Here is a 15,152-nt window from a genome sequence, read left to right as displayed (position 1 = left end):
CATTGGTCACACAGATGTTCTACTTATATTAGTGTGTGTATGTTTATTTTTTCACTTTAACCTGTAAGTTGAGTTATCTTTCGTAAATATTAAGAAACGGTGTAAATAATTAAAAAATTTGTGTATTTCAATATAAAAATAATCTGTTATATATTTAAAAAAATAAATGAAATAAAAAAAATTGACATAATAACCGAATTACGGTTATGCGCAATCAAAACAAATACTCCAAACTGTCATCTAGATGAATTATTAAAAATTTCATAACTATTCCGTTTATTAATTATTACTATTATTATTATTATTATTATTATTATTATTATTATTATAATTATTATTATTATTATTATTATTATAATTATTATTATTATTATTATAATTTTGAATTGTAACAAACTTATCCACATTTAATTTTAAATAATCTCAATTCCTACACGTGTCGCCATGTTTTATTTGATGTCTAGTAAAACTGGCCAGTAACTAGACAGTTACTGGATATTATACTAGCCATTTCCTAGCTTAAGTCTAGTTAAACTAGCCAGTTACTGGCCAAATACTTGATTACATTTCTACTAGGGATATAGTACTTTGAATTACCGGTATACACTTGAAAACACCGCAAGAGTTCCCTAACCTTAAAATTTATTTATGTTTACTGTCTAACTAAAATGACTAAGATCTTCTAGCATTTAAAAAACCGCGGTTACTTATGCGCCGGGTAACTGCGCAAGCGGTGTTGCCAAGTCAAATACAAGACTTTAAAGAACGGAAGTTTCTTGTGATTTTTTATAAAAAATATAAAATATCTCCGTAGTACGTTCGGAAACCTACTTTTTCATTGTTTTAATCAATTGCTTATTTTTTTTTCAATCAAATTCAATGAAAATAAAATTTTTTCAAAATCGTTAATTGCATTAAATTTTTAATCAAATAAACGGCTGGTGGAATCTCCATTTACCTACATGTAAAAATTACAATTTTCAAACTCAATTATTTGATTAAATATCCCGGAAACCTACTGTTTTTTAATTTTTTTATTAATTATTAGGCTGCGTAGATTGAATTTACAAATTTTCAGAAAGTTTTAAAAATTTCACTACTTCTCGTGGATCTTCTTAAAAAACAAAAATCTCGATTATTGATAATAAATAGTAAAGAGAGGATGATTTACGAGAATTGAGACACCTGCTGAATAAAAATCATGGATGTTAATTCATTTAAAAGGACTGATGTAAACATCGGTTACATCAACTCCTGGCTGGCAATAAATAAATAAAATAAATCGTTATAAATATTAGAGGATGCTGGATACTGGATAGTAAATTCTGAATCGAACGATAAATAAAAAGCGTCAGAGAGTATTAGTGTGTATGTTTGTGTTTGTTTGTGTGTTTGATAAGTGAATGAACATCCATTATTATTATTGTATACCATCAGAATGAAGAACGAAACCGATCGGGAGTGCGTCACGGCAAACTAAACGAGGAGAGCAGAGATAGTGGGACGTTCGCGTGACGCTAATGGCTCGTTTCGAGTCGAAACAATCGTTTATACGTCTCACCCGTATAGTATCGGTACGGGAAAACGGAACGAAATGAAATTCTCAAAGCAAAGTTAAGTAAAGAAGATGAGTCCACAGTCCGTGTGAACCAGTGTCCCTTCTATTCCCTACCCCCTGATTAAGCAAAACCATCTCCCTGGATGCTCCCTGGTGACATTTACCCGTGACAACCGTTTTTAAATCTGTCTAGTTCCAGGCCAGCGGATAATAAATATGTAAGAACGTTTGCACACACGAGTACTGAGTCGTCCATCTCGGCTGGCCTAAGATCCTTCATTTCTCGTACCGTCTCATCTATTTATTTACTTATTTTTTATTGTCTTCAGTCAGCTTCAGCCAGCTGGGTATTGCCGTCTCTTTTGTGCTCGCAAGGCATGCAGCGATTTAATCGCGAAAACCATCACCCAAGTACTTATATTTATTATTGTCCTCTCACTCTTCGTATCCGAATGATGCGATGCGGCCAAGGGGACTTAGATGCTCTGCGGGAGCGGCTTAATGTCACGTGAATTTTATTACCGAGCCGTGACATCGTTCTCCCATTCGCTACTTCTACTTAGCGGGAATTATTTTTTAATATTTATCTTTATTATTATAATCATTATCATTATCATTATTACTTTAATATTTCACTTTTAGATCCACTCCGTTTCCGGGAGAAAATTATTCAATTTTATTTTTTCATCTTTCATTTCTTACACACTTTTTTTTACTAATTCATCAATTTAACTCATTTAATTACACTTCGATACGTAAAACTATCAAATTAAAATTTATATTTTTATTTTTGACTTATAGACTTGTCTCATAATTAATTAAATAAATAATTGTTTGTTTCTCACAATCAATTCTAAAATTTCTTCTTAATTATTATTTAATTTATTACTTTGAAAAAAATTAACGGTAAAGTAAAAAATAATGCCCCGGGTGAGGATCGAACTCTCGACCTTAAGATTATAAGACTTACGCGCTGCCATCTGCGCTACCGGGACTTAGGAGCTGTAAGGAATGTCTGAACTATTTAACTGCAAAACCACCCACTTACCCCGACTAATCAATAATCAGGCTAAAAAAATGTTTGCTTGCTCAAAAAAAATATATCAAACTTTTAAGGACTTTTAAGGGGATATATGAGGCAAGTATGATTGATGAAGTGTTGTGAAAACAATTAACAGGGAGGCTAATAAATAAAACAATTAGTGAGGTGTCAAAAAAAAGGTCTTCAATAAAATAATTTTAATGATTATTTGTACCCGGAAAATCACGCAATAAGTATTGTTCTCGGTACGATAAATCATCGTTCTGTGTACACTGTACAGTACTTACAGTATATCCGATAGGATGTAATGTGGGCGGACTAGTTTGACAAGCAGAGTCAATCGACAAACGATTTGCATTTATACATACATATATATGCACGATTATTGCTCATATATACACGGAATAAGTGATCTTAAATTATCGAAAGTGTATTGAGTATCTTGGCAATGACATCCAAACGAATTACCAAACCGATTTATCGTCGAGTTATTTTTATTTTTCCTCACATATAAATACAATACAATGAACGTTATGATACATAATACATATCATTTGAATAATGAGGAAAAATATCGAGTATAACAAGATTATAAATTAACGACAATATTACAAGGAAATAAATTTAAAATTAATCAGAAATAATGTTTTATAAATATCTATTTTCTCATGGATTATATAACATATCAATATTTATCTCTAAATAAAATTCAGTATAATTTAAAGAGAAGTGATTAAGAGTTAGGGCTTACGAAAAGTATTTGAGTAACATGCCCAGCCCGAGTACAGTAGTGGGTGTTGGATATCGAGTAGACACGCGATTAGCGCTTCCCGATACGGCTATCTCGGTTACAAGCGCCTTAACACCTCTTTAAGGAACTTGCCGGCTAACTGCGGACTCAAGTCTCGTGAGCCGATTCCAAACGGCAGATTGTCCTTCGAACTTCGAAGAGCACGCCTCTTCCTTAACCCCCTTGGCTCTTGAAGGCGACAAAAAGACTAAAAGTATTTTTCAGAGATCGAAAGTAAAACCCGCAGGTGCTGCCGTTGAATTAAATCGGACAGCGCCCTCAAGCGGTGGCGTCGCTTAATTAACGACAAAAGCATGAGCTTAACGCCTCTACGCTCTATCGGTTGATCTGATAGCGCTGGAACTTGACTTAGCGATCCTTTTACCTCTTCTGCGTTATTTCTCGAGTCCTCTTTCATTCTCCCGATTTTTTCCGTACTCTGAGCTCGTTGTTGCCCCGATGTCCGCAATCTCAACTCTGGATAACGCCGTCGCCGATAAATTTTGGAATCCCTCCGCCTAATTAAGCGGCTTCGCCCCGTAATTACCGCCAATTAACGTCAAACTCGAGCGCACGCTTTCTGTAGTTATTTTTATTTTTTTGCCTATCTTCTTGAATTCGCTGACGTTATTTCGCGCTAAATCCTCGCGCTTAATATATCGAATTTAAATCATTTGATTTTGATCTTTGGAATTTTTTTTTTTATATTAAATCGCTCTGTAAAAGTTCATTAACAATCTTTAAATTTATATTTATTTTTATATTATACTGTACTGATAAATTTTATTATTAGGTAATAACAGAGACCGCATTACAAATTTATATATTTATTTACTCTCGACCTTTTACTCCCGTTATGGAAATAAATGGTCTTGATTCTCGAACCACTCGCTAATTCATGTTGTCGTTTACTTCACACAGACATATAATATACAAGTTTCATTTAAAAAGCAAGTTCATCAAGCGGTCAATTACTCGCAAATATTCATTTATAAAAATAAAATTTGATAAAAAAAAATAATTATTGATAAGATTAATTTTTAGGGGCCGTGAAAAAAAAGGCTGAATGAGTTTTTTAGTGAATATTAATATTAAAAAAGAAGAGAAAAAAAAAGTGATGTAACAACCCGGTAATGTAGTGTCTGTAAGTTAATACGTTGAGTACGTGAGCACGCTGGCATGAGCACGAGGATCGTGAACTGAGGGCAAAGGAGACACGCGAAAAATCCCATTAATTGCTTCTATGGTGATAAATTTCCCCTTGGCAATGCACGATCCACACAAGGCACAAGGCTGGTACTGTGTACCAAGTTAACTAAAAAGTTTAGTGCAGATATGTAAGAGTGTCTATGGTGTGTGTATATATAGAGGAGGCGGAGGGCGGAGGAGAAAGGAGCCACATCACGAGATAGAGACACGGGAGAAAGAAAATAAATACTTTCTCGGTGTTTAATATCTCTTATCCAAGTCTTTCGCACTCTATTTATCCCGCATGGCTATGTTAATTTAATATTTGTGGTGTGGTGTACCTTTTAATAAGGCGCAACCAGGAAGCCAGCAAATAAGCGTGAAAATGTCGCTATTCCAAGTGACATTTCAATTAATGTTCACGATGAGCTCACGTGGGAAGCTTCTAATACAGTAGTGTTTATTATATTTACTATTTTTTATCTTTTTACTTATTACTTATTTATAATTATCTGCTATCATATTTTTATCCGATGAATCTCATTATTTTCTTAACAACTTCTGTCTAAAAACTAGAATTTATTTTTTGCTTAAATATTTATTATCAACTTCTTAGGTGCCTCTAGTGGGTGGAAAAAAGTAAATAAAATCACTGTAAACCTGATCAATTAAATAAAAACGGTAAATATGAAGTTAATATAGGTAATATAAACTATATAAATTATTAAAGAAATAATAATTGCCGTTTGCGAGTACTAGACTAGAGTAATAAATAATAAATAATTTGTAATATTTAAAAATAAAAATAATTAGAGTTTTTATCGTATAATGTCGGTTCTCGGAAATTCAACGAAGGAAAAAATAAAGTAAGTGAATAAATTAAAGCAATAAAGAGTTGGGCAATTGCCAAAAGTATGTAAGTACCATAATCAGAGTGAATTATGAAAAAAAATTCAATTAATCTTAATCGCACAGGGGGTAATTTAAAATTTGTCACGGCCGAGAAGAAGAACAGGGAACAGGTAGATCAAGGTAAGGGTAAAAGACGATCAGTTATTCGTATTAATAAAAATAATAATAATAATACCGGAAGACAAACGGTCTGGTGTTGGTCGTCAACTTTTCTACCAGCACCTCGGGGCATTTAGCGAAAGTATTTATATTACATACTTTGTTATTATATTTTTAATCCATTACTCTTGTTGCTATTATCATTATTTTACTCGGATGGTTTCTGCATCAAATCGAGCGCATCGAGGACACGAAAAATAATAATAATAATAATAAATAAATAAATAATATAGTTAAATGGATAGATCGAATAATCTACAGCGTGGTATGGCTCTTACACACTCCGTTTGTAATGAGTTAATGAGCAAGATAATTCTGTGAAAAATATGTAAAAGTGATATGCGCAATGATGCAATTACCTCGATTAAAAATACCTACTACTCATTGGAGATTGGAGGATGAGTAAAGCATACGTGTATATACATTTATATATGGATAAGATGTGAGATTGAGCCGCGATGCCGTGGAATTATCGAATCAGTTATTCTCGAGAATCCGATCGGAGAGCAGGTGACCTATTCCTTGGCCCAAGGCCTCCCGGCTTCTGACAGTATCTTATTCATATCCACATATCGACACACTCTTACCTTAACTTTATATAATGTAGATTTTTTATTATACATTATATCGACACCGACACCGACACGGACGTTGAAAGGGTCCAGAAGCTTCAGGACAGGTTCAATTTGATCCGCTCTCTTTGACGCCCTCCATTATGTCTTTTACGGTGTATTACAACGATTATGCTAACGCTTTTTTTCATCATTATTAATATTTATGTGCCCCATATTTCTTTTTTATTATTTAAATATTTAATACCCTCGAAAACTCTTAAGTAAATTAGTCCGGTACTAATTTCGTGTCACAATCACCCAGACACTGTCATCTAAAAAAAACTTATCGGTAATTTATTTTTTCCGTCACCAATTATTTAAATTAACCTCCGCTTTAAAGAGCCCAGCGCTCAAACTTTCCTCTCAAATGTAAATGTTAAGTCTTTGTCAATATGTTACAATAACATATAATACATATATCTCAACAATTGATTGAACTTCCAAATAAATTCCCTAATCAATTATCACCGTGTCTGCAATGTACGTTCATTATTATAACAAAATAATAATGCTAAATGTAGTTATTAAATGTTCACACGAGATAGCGAAATACTCTGAATAACTCGGGTATCGAATTGTATCGACCTATCGCGAGGCAATCGATTAGCGAGGCCTTGGATCGGAATAGGTCACTCGCACAATTGGGTTCTCATGGCAAACCCTACTGCTTTATTACATTTGCTTCCCTCTTTTTATCGAATGAGTCTAAGTGTAATAATAATACACGATCAACAGTTGTATTATATTACATGAGTAGCAGTATAAATAAATATAAAATACTAAGGACTAGTAAGTGCATATGTCGGTCCAAGAGCGTTTGTTACATTCGGTAGCGACGGCTTCTGCGAATGCTGAGAAGTATCCCGGGGAGTATGAGCCTCTATGTATTAGAATACACTGCTATATATGTATGTGTTTATATATTTATAATGGAGTTATAGTTATAGGTGGATAAGTGCACGAGAAAGATAAGATTGTGTTAATATAAGAGGAGACTTGGTACTCAGTTTAGAGTACAGAGAAAATGAAAGAAAAATAACCGCGTACATGCTAAGAGAGAGAACAGGATCGTGCATCAAGGTATCAAGGCGTCGCGTGTAAAACGTATACAACCAGATATCGCGGCTCCTCGCAGGTGTGTAAGAGACCGATGTATGCAATATACGCTCTACACTATACAACATCCAGCCTTATTCATTAATGACTCATCGTGTTGAGAGGTTACCAATACACCGTGTTATGTGCGACTACCTATACCTATATGCTTTACGGGATCCGGACGATTTACCTTTTAATCGCTCCTATCATCTGATATTACTTTTATCAGGAATTACAGATTGATCGATATTCTAAAAAAAATTTATATTAAATCTAATGGTTTATTACTTTCGTTTTTTTAATTGCTACGAGAAATAATTTAGATTGTGTTGATAGGTGCCTTTTAGATTAAGTTTAGTATCCGAGTTATTTATTGCCGATTATTGTTTAAGGAAATGAATTGAGAGGAAAGATAGATTAATAGTTAATTTAAGGAAAGGCTGTGACTTACATTAGTTCTGGAGTCTGGAACTGGGTAGGATAAAACTGGATTCAGGTGTGAAGTTTTTTTTTTTTTTTTGAGAAATTTTCAGGATATTTTTTTTATTAAGCTGGAGATCAATGATGATTATCCTTTTGGTGAAATATTGAGTGATTCTGTAACAAAAAATATTTTTTATTTTAATAAAAAAATTTGTGAATGATTTTAATGGCTGTGTTACAGATCTACTCATAAAATCTCTACTCACAGCTATCAACGACATCTGTACTCAATTACATTTTTATTCGAAATCATATTCATTCAGTCACAACTTTATTCAATCAAATCTTTACTCTGATTCAACTTTACTCAATATTACTTGGTTTCAGGTAGAACTTTAATCAGTTAAAACCTTACTCAAATTCGATAGTAGTCAATTACAACTTTGCTCAGTTTCAATTGTATTCATTTTCAAGCCTATTCACTGAATTTTTAACTCAGTTACATCTCTATTCACAAAGAATTTATTCACTTACATTTGTAATCATTTACAACTGTACTCACGTTCATCTCTACTCACGAATTTTTATATTATCAATTAACCATAAATTTGTGAGTAGAGATGAACGTGAGTACAGTTGTAAATGATTATAAATATAAGTGAATAAATTCTTTGTGAATTGAGATGTAATTGAGTTAAAAATTCAGTGAATAGGCTTGAAAATGAATACAATTGAAACTGAGCAAAGTTGTAATTGACTACTATCGAATTTGAGTAAGGTTTTAACTGATTAAAGTTCTACCTGAAACCAAGTAATACACTGATAGAAGGATTTATTTGTATTAAAAAATATTTGTTAATAGTTAACAAATCATTTATTAGACACCATTTTTTAGTATTAAACAAATATTTCTTAGTATTTAAAATCATTTGTTTGTATTTAATAAATCTGATATTCATTTATTAAATATTAATAAATCTTTTTAAATACTAAAAAATATTTGTTAAGGACTAAAAAGTGGTCTCTAATAAATGATTTGTTAAATATTAACAAATATTTTTAACTATAAACAAATCCTTCTATCAGTGTATTGAGTAAAGTTGAATCAGAGTAAAGATTTGATTGAATAAAGTTGTGACTGAATGAATATAATTTCGAATAAAAATGTAATTGAGTACAGATGTCGTTGATAGCTGTGAGTAGAGATTTTATGAGTAGACCTGTAACACAGCCATTTTAATTTATTTAATCTAAAAAAATGGATAATCTATATTATTAAGAGAATAAGAAAAATTTAGTGTCCAGGATAGTCATATAATAAAATCGGTTTTTTTAGTGAAATTTAGTGTCATTGCAAAGATCTTGATTTGAATTTGTGCCTTTTCAAGGTTTCATATCATTCTCACCGATAATCAATTTATTATGATAAGTATTTAGGCTACATTCGAAAATGCTCTATCTGTAGACATAATTAAGAAATGACCTTGTATCTTATGAACTATTGACATTTTTAAAGATATAAGATCATCCTGATGTTACATTTATCGAGACCTTTCATTTGAATATATGAAAAATATATCAAAATGCAAGTGGGTACTCAAATAAAAGCTCTTGATGAGTGTAACATCGAGATGAGCTTATATAATTAAAATATATATTATATATTCGCTCTGTGCGCGACTTCAGCGCCATGGTACGTTTGAACTACAGGGGGCTATTGTAATATATTTTATTATGTATTGAATAGCTGTTAGTAATAATAATATTAAATGATAAATAAAAGAATGCTTTATTAATTAAAGGAAGTATTTATAGTAAATATTTGTTACCGTAAAGTGTTCTTGTGCACTAAAAAATAAAATGTAAGTATAGTTAATACCGAAAAAGTAGCATAGAAGTTAGCACACATAAAGATTGATTAACGTCAGACTGAAATCAAATAAAAAGAAAATAGAAAAAAATTAAAAATAAAAATTAGAAAAACGGTTCACCCTAAAGGCCACCCCTGCAACTTCCCGCTAATTCCATACCTGGGCGCTTAAAATTGTACTTATGATATTTTTGAGATTTTTGAGCTCAAAATCTAATTTATGTGATATTTTGAGCTCGCTGAGTTCAAAGAGATAATATTTCTATGCATTTGAGCTCTCCCAGCTCAAAAGTCTGATAGAAGTTTCATAGAACACTATTTTTGGAATTTTCAAACCGCAATAACTTTTGAACGGATCAACCGATTTTCACGCGGTTGGCGGCATTCGTCGCAGTTTTATCGTCCTCATAAGTGATTTTCAGGTTTTAATTGATCAAACCAAAAATTTCGGAGTAATGCCGAAAAAACACTTTTTTCGGTTTTCTTTCGTTCACGATATCTCTCGAACGAATCAACCGATTTTGACCAGCTTGGTGGCAATTGACGTGGCTTTTTATTGTCTAGAGCTGATTAGTTTTTGGAATCGATCGGTGAAGCCGTTTAAAAGTTATCCAAAAAAAACCACATTTGAAAAAATTTTTTTTTCTTAGTTTTTTCAAGATTTCTCAAAATCTACGGATCCGAATCGGTTCAAATTATACTCAAAATCTAAGTTTGGCCAAGCCCTTTCAAATGGCACCAACCACGATAAAATCGAATCAGCCGTTCAAAAGTTATAAGCAGTTCACATACTTTCACACACACACACACACACACACACACACACACACACACACACACACACACACACACACACACACACACACACACACACACACACACACACACACACACACACACACACACACACATACACACACACACACACACATACACACACACACTCACATACACACATAGTGACAACCTCGTGGAAGTAGTCAGGGAAGCTTCCTAGGACCTCCAAACGTCGAGATCTGATGAAAACTCGATTTTCGAAAAACGGGGTAAAACCAATAACTTCCCGATTTTTGAAAATCTTCGATTTTCTTAGCGGGAAGTTAAAAATTAAAATTATAATAAAACTTGAGTAAACATTTAATTATTTTTTTTTTATAACTAAATTTTCATTAAACGAAATTATCAAAATCTTTCATTATTTCAAAATTTTACAAATTAAAAGTACTGATTCTTTTTGAGTACAAAACAATAGATTATGTTTTTCTTACTAAAATTTACATATTACAATTCAATAATAAAGCTGGGAAAACTTGTTTATTGATTAAATTTATCATTTTTATTTTTATTTTTTCCTTTGATTTATTTTCCAACTAGCTGTTGGAAATTTATAATAATGACAAGCACATTTTCTACTTGTATTCTTACAACTTACAACCCAACAACTTTTGTGACTCATTTTATGTATTTCTTTTTAAATAAATTTTAAATAATAATTCGCTTGTATATTTAGCTAACTCGAAACATAAAAACAGCCCCCCTTAGTATCAAATATAGCCACTCGTGGCGCTGACGGTAAATAAGTTTTTCCCCACCACGGCTTCACACTAAGCGAATATGTATATATGAAAAATATATCAAAAATGCATGCGGGTACACTCTTGATGAGTGTAGTGTCGGGATGAGTGTAATGTCGCGATGAGCTTATATTCTTTAAAAACGTCAATATTTAAGAAAATACAGTGCAATTTAACAAAAATCATTATTGAATGAAGCAAAATTTTATTTATTTATTGTTCACATAGTGACTGCAAGGTTGCTAGTTCAAATAATTACAGTAATAAAAATAATTTAAAATTTAAAAATAAAATAATTTACAACTCTGACCCGGTAGTTGTTAAGAATTAAGATAAAGATTGACAGACTGAAAACTATTTAACGGGGAACGGGAAATAGCTGAGGATTATTATTATCATAAAACTCCAAAATAGTATAACTAGGTGAGTTCTGGGACATTAAGAAATAGTTTGTTGCAAAAGATGTATTATTATACGGTATGCTCTAAATGGCGACGATAAATAACTCGGTGGTTGACTGTTGCCTTCTAAATCTGCCCAGAGCCCGCGGCCGTCTCGAATTTCTCAGAGTTTAACTTATCCAATAGTCGGTGAAAATCGAGAGCCAAATAATCGATTTTAAATAGTAAGATTTAATGCCGTTTTAAATGGTGTTACGGATGAGCGAGCACCTGAATGTGCATCAGGTGTCGAGGACTGGAGATATTTAAATTTTTTATTTGAATTACTCATAAATATACTTATTACTACTACTACTATCGCTATTCTTATAACTTTCTCAATGAGTACTACAGTAATAGTAATAGTAATAGTAATAATAAAGTAAATGTACTGACGTAATGAAGCTCTTTGAGTCTTTCAGCAGGACTAATGGACTTATCTACTCACTCGGAGTTGTTTAAATCTCTCGGGACTCTTATTATTTCATTATACTATTTGTTTAGTTCTCGACAAAGAAATTATTACGGTATATTCTATATTCTATATTCATTCTTACAACTATTGTTGTTATTATATTTATAAGAGTCCAAGGAGAGTAAATAAACTGAAAGAGCTTCTTCCAGATGTCCAGAGCAACTCGACGGACAAAGCCGGAGGAGACTCGGACTTGGACGTAGGAGATACTTTGTGGAGCCCTGATTATGATTCCCGGCGCACGCACTCGGACTCAATCCTGTATAATAAAACTTCCCGGGTATGGGCATACATGAGGAGATCGGTACCGAGGAAGGGAAACGGCCAGAGACTTCAATACCATAGTCCCTTTGATCTCTTTTACCGCCGGCGACGCACTCACTTGTCTCTTGTCTCTTGTCTCTTGTATCAAGTCGAGCCGGCCAGTCATCCCAAGCACAGCCTTTTATTGGCCAACTTGCTACTCTTTTAAATACTAAACTCACCGGTTCAGGAAAAATATTTAAACCGAGCTACCCCGAAACATTTCCGGATTTTTAAAGACTAACTTAACAATTTTTGAATTTAAATCGTAGAAAAAAAAAAAATTTTGGTAATTATTTACAAGCGGGGTCAACCCCATTTTGAGCCATAAGTAGGTGAAAAATTAACATTTTCAATTTTTTTTCGATTCTGCTTGTTTTTACGGCGCATTTATGATAAAAAATGTCGTGAAAGAAAAAAATAAAGATTTTGATAGCTTTTTTACCTTCAAAAGTAGGAAAAAATTTTTATTCTCATGTTTTTGGATAAAATTTCTATTTTGTCTTTTCTTGATGTTTTTGATATATATACATATATATATATATATATATATATATATATATATATATATATATATATATATATATATATATATATATATATATATATATTTTTAAATACATAAAAAAATGAACAATTAAAAAAAAAAGTGGAATATTACGATTTTCTAAAAAATTTATAAATATTTTTGAAAATTTGTTAAGATTGTGGTAATTAACTTTCTTTTTTAAATTCAAAAAAAATATATCAATAAAATCAAATAGAAGTTTCGTTCAAAAAATGAAAATTAAAATGGTTGACCCCACTTGTAAATATTTACCTATATATTAAGTATTCTGCTGTATAAAATAGAAATTGAATTTTGATAAAAAAAACGATATCAAAAAATTTTTTTACATGTCGTTTGAATGTTAGTGAGTATAATTAAGATTAAGTGGATTATTTTATTTGATAGATGTAAAGTTTATCCGTGATAGGTTAATGAAAATTAGCATACGGTAAATTGAGAGACGAAACGTTCTCACGTAGGACGTAGTACAGTAAATGAACACTAAATTAAGGTGATTATTTAATTACCAGCATGTTCAAGACTAATTTTATCTCACAGTTGATAATAATTACTTTAAATACAAGCTGTAAAATAAAATGTATTAAATTAATAAAATTTTAATCGGCAAAACAATAAAATAAAATTTGTCGAGAAAAATTGAGATAAACTGGGTATTAAAAGCAAGCTCTCTTTATTTTTATTTTTATTTTATATAAATAAATTTATATATGAGGTAGATATTTACGAGGCCATATAGCAAGCGATATTTACAATGACGTCGCGAGAGCGTTAGTGTAAAATCATCTCAGTTATATTATGCTGGCTGGCAGAGTGGATATCGGTGAGTATGAGGATGATATGAGGAAAGAGTCGAGTACCAGTGCCTACTAACAGTTAACAGTTGAGCCGGATAAAGGAGAAGAAGACTCCCTACTGATTTTACGCTGACTCCATTGCACATCTTCATATTATCTTCACCACCGTATTTATCCCCTCGAGGGGCATTTAATTTCAAACGGTGAGTTTATACGTCGGCTGTGCTCGTTACTCTTGCCTTAAAAATTTTATATGTGTTATTTGTTTCCCGATAAATAAATCTACATCATTTATCACAATAAAATTATACGGATTTAATATTTTAAGTAAAACACTAGCAACTTTGCAGTCACTATGTGACTGCCGTGACTTGTGAACTATAAATAAATAAAATTTTGCTTTATTAGATAATGAATTTTGTTAAATTGCACTGTAATTTATTAACTATTGACATATATTTTTCATTTATACATATATATCTGTAATATATATTTCATAGATATAAGCTCATCCCGATGTTACATTCATCAAGAGCTTTCATTTGAGTACCCACATGCATTTTGATATATTTTTCATATATACATATTTACTAGGGTGGGCCAAAAAAAACTTTTAATTTTTTTTTTCTTTAGCTACCGCAAAAATATCGTCCAAGATAACGAAAAAAAAATTCTGGTAGAGTTTGAGCTCTTAATATCAATATCTAGAGGTGTCACATGATGATTTTTGATTTCTCATTTAAATAACACGGGAATTTTTATTTTTTTTTTTTTTTTTTGAATTTTGATGTATCTCAACGAGTTATTGTGTGGTAAAAATAAATAGATATTTTTGTAGGAAATTGAACGGCCTACAAAAAAAGTCTGATATAATTTTTCGCTAAGTCAACTCGATTAAAAGTTATTCACAGTTAAAGTTCAACTTAAAATAATATACGATGACTTTCACAATTTTTTATACTTTTTAACAATAAAACGGCTTGAAATCATAAAACAACATATTTTTCTTGTTTTTACTTCCCAAAATTATTGAGAAAAACTTATGTCATATAGCACACAATTCGAATAAAAGCGTTGAAAACTGATTTCAATGTAGTCGGAAGTACTGTAAAGATTGTTGATGCGATTATATCTATTATTTATTAATTTGCTGTTACCCGCTTGCTTCGCTGAGCGCTTTGTAGAATTGCATTTTTAGATCTAGACTTGAAATTTAATTGGAGTATTGTTTTGATTTGCACAGATTCTAAATGGAGTATTGAAAGTTTTAGTTAAAGTCATTGTAAGTCTCATAAGTGAAGTTGAAATCTATCTAGCTTCAAATGCGAAGAATTTTTCTGT

The 15,152-nt window shown here is 31.6% G+C and overlaps 1 long non-coding RNA gene and 1 other non-coding gene across 2 annotated transcripts; one reads left to right on the top strand and one right to left on the bottom strand.

Annotated features, from left to right (window-relative positions):
* Nucleotides 1-2,480: 2,480 nt before the first annotated feature.
* Nucleotides 2,481-2,553, bottom strand: Trnai-uau. The gene has a single exon. It is a non-coding gene; the product is annotated as a tRNA-Ile (tRNA).
* Nucleotides 2,554-12,094: 9,541 nt separating this feature from the next.
* LOC123262213 lies at nucleotides 12,095-12,856 on the top strand. The gene is made up of 2 exons (XR_006508891.1): nucleotides 12,095-12,195; nucleotides 12,293-12,856. It is a non-coding gene; the product is annotated as an uncharacterized LOC123262213 (long non-coding RNA).
* Nucleotides 12,857-15,152: the final 2,296 nt, after the last annotated feature.

Source organism: Cotesia glomerata, linkage group LG3 (genome assembly GCF_020080835.1).
Source record: "Cotesia glomerata isolate CgM1 linkage group LG3, MPM_Cglom_v2.3, whole genome shotgun sequence".
Classification (NCBI taxonomy): Eukaryota; Metazoa; Arthropoda; class Insecta; order Hymenoptera; family Braconidae; genus Cotesia; species Cotesia glomerata.
The sequence above is the reverse complement of the archived record's forward strand: the minus strand, read 5'-3'. Positions and strand labels throughout refer to the sequence as shown.